Source organism: Theobroma umbraticum, unplaced genomic scaffold (assembly GCF_002168275.2).
Source record: "Theobroma umbraticum cultivar Fairchild unplaced genomic scaffold, ASM216827v3 scaffold_20.0, whole genome shotgun sequence".
In the NCBI taxonomy this organism is placed as follows: domain Eukaryota; kingdom Viridiplantae; phylum Streptophyta; class Magnoliopsida; order Malvales; family Malvaceae; genus Theobroma; species Theobroma umbraticum.
In genome coordinates this window covers 1919746-1922986 of record NW_018397266.1, presented here as the reverse complement: position 1 = coordinate 1922986, position 3241 = coordinate 1919746, and positions in this window count along the sequence as shown.

Genomic DNA, 3241 nt, shown 5'->3' with positions numbered 1-3241 from the left:
TATGCATTATAACTAAGCCTAATGACAGTATATTAATGACTATTAGTATGAAGAATAAATGTTTTCCACTAAATTGGCATCATGTAGGTTTGAATGCAGTTGAGAAGGTTGATTATGATGTGCCCAAGCTATGGGATAGAAGGTTTCTACATTGCAACTACTCAACAATGAAATTATTAAATTTTGATAATTTAGTGACAAAAATGCCACTCATACTTGTTCATTCAGAAATTTGTGAAGTTTGTCAATTGGGGAAACAAACAAGGCTCCCATTTCCTTTGAAAAGCACCAAGAAGACATTAGAAATGCTTGAACTTGTGCATTCTAATGTTTGTGGTCCAATGAGTGTTGAATTACTTAATGGTAGTTAAGTATTATGTGTTGTTCATTGGTGACTACACTAGGGTGACTTGAATTTATTGCATCAAGCTTAAATCTGATGTGTTTTCTGTATTTAAGAAGTTCAAAGCATGTTGAACTTGAATCAGGGTGCAAAATTAAGAATCTCAGAATAAACAATTGTGGAGAGTATTCATCTCTTGAGTTTGATGAGTTCTTAGCTACTGCAGGCATTAGGCATCAGTTTACCATCTTCTATTCTCACTAACAAAATGGAACATATGAAAGGAAGAATAGGACAGTGTTAAATATGGCTAAATGCCTGCTATTTGAAAAATCAATGCTTAAGCACTTTTAGGCAGAAACCACCAATACTGTTGTTTAACTGCAAAACATACTTCCAACAAGGGCATTGAAAAAATTGACACCCTATGAAGCTTGGCACCATGTCAAACTAGCAGTGGATCATCTTAGAATATTTGGTAGCATCTGCTACATTCATGTGCCTGAGGCAAAAAGGTCTAAATTGGAACCAAAGGCTGAGGTAGTAGTATTCTTGGGATACAATTTACAAGCAAAAGGATACAAAGTATTTAATCTGAAGTCTAAAAAAGTTCCAGTGGCCAGAGACATAAAGTTTGATTGCTGAAAATTTGAATAACTCTAAAAGTGAGCTTGTGAAGGAAGAAGCTGGACATTTGCTATGGTTGGAGGTTAGTGTTGTGATCCTTATTGAATTTTGATTTGGTGGGTTTATTTGCAGCGAAGAAAAATGCACTATTATCAAATAATAGTTGATATTTGCTCATATTTATTTATTGCTACTTTTACTATTATTCATTATTATGCATATATACATACATATGCATATGAATATATTTAACATATGGTATCAAAGGGAGAATAATCTCTGTCTAGCATATTTCAAATATAATTCTAATTGTATATTTAAATTTTTTTTTAAATATTATTTTAGAAAACTATTTAAGGAAATAATGAGCCAAATGCATTAATGATATATCTTTGTCATGTTTCCAAATTATTTGAATCTTATATGACATATATATTTGATTTGTTAAACTAAATATTTTTTGCCTTGTTTATATGCTTGAGCCCCAAACTAAGGTGGCGTTTGGTACATTACAATGCAATGTGATTACAGGTAATGTGATTGCAAGTAATGTGATTGCAAGCAATGTGATTACAGGGAAAATAACATTACAGTGTTTGGTATGTAAGTAAAATAATGATTAAAATGCAGGGAAGATAACATTGCAGTGTTTGGTTTACAAGTACTTTAGTGGAAATGTAATGCTAATTGTCAAAATTACCCCTAATTATTAAAAATATAGTTTAATATATTTATATTTTTATTATTAATTTTATATAATATCATTTTAAATATATTTTTAATATCATATATTTTATTTTTATTTATTATTATAATATTTTATATTTTATTTTTAATATATTTATATTTTTTATTAATTTTTATATAATATCATTTCTTAAATATATTTTTAATATCATATATTTTATTTTTATTTATTATTATAATATTTTATATTTTATTTTTAATATATTTATATTTATATTATTAATTTTTATATAATATCATTTCTTAAATATATTTTTAATGTCATATATTTTATTTTTATTTATTATTATAATATTTTATATTTTATTTTTAATATATTTATATTTATATTATTAATTTTTATATAATATCATATTTTAAATATATTTTTAATGTCATATATTTTATTTTTATTTATTATTATATTTTTATATTTTTTTTCATTTCTTTAATATATTTTTTATATTATATATTTTATTTTAATTTGTTTTATCTATATTATATAAATATTAATTTTATATTTTATTTTATTTTAATTTTTATTCTTATATTATATATTTATTTTAATATAATATTATAAAATATTTTTAATAAGATAATAAAGTTGAAGGGTAAATTTGTCTTTAAGAACATTGCAGAGTGCATGAATGTGATTGCATTGGTTTTGAACTGCAATCACATTACATCCATTGGCTGTAATGTGGATTACATTGCAATCTTACATTGCAGTGATTTGTTACAAAACAAACACTGCAATGTAATTTAATCAATCACATTACAGGTAATGTACTTTACATCCTTCAAAACAAACGGCCCCTAAGTGTTTTTCTATTTTTCTTTTTTTAATTAAAAAAAATGGTCCATAAACTCTTCCCTTTTATGTCTTGGACCACTTTACCAAATGGGTTCATTTTCAAGTTTGTTAAGCAACCTAATGCACTTTATCGGGCTTATTTGATTAGATAGTGTGAATCAAAATCTTAGATCTGTAGTCTGGATCAGAATAAAGAATATTAAATTTTATCTTTTTATGCTATTAGTCTGGGTCAGAGTACACAATATTGGGCTGAGCATATATATGTTATTAGTTTGGGTCAAAGATAAACAAATATTGAGTTTATTTTTATACAATTTGTTTGGATTAGAATAAATGGATATTGAGCTTAGTCTATTTATGTTTTTGTTTGGGTTTATTGGTTGTTAATTTGAATAAACCATTATGTATAGGTAATAAACCTAGAAAAGGTGAACTCGTTTAAATGAAGTTGATTTTGGATCTAATTTTGTTTTTTAGATCCAATTTGTTTGACTAAATTAATCATTGAAGGAGTTTAATTAGTCAAAATTAAGCTCATTTATTTATTTACTTTTATTTGGTCAAGATATTATTGGTATCATAAATTAATTGATATTTAGTTTACGTTTGTCTTGATTATTATAGTGATGTCATGTGATCGTAGATATTTACATAATTGAGATTAGCCACAGCATCTTAATTATGATAAGATATATATTAAAATATATATATTATTTATTTGGATCACA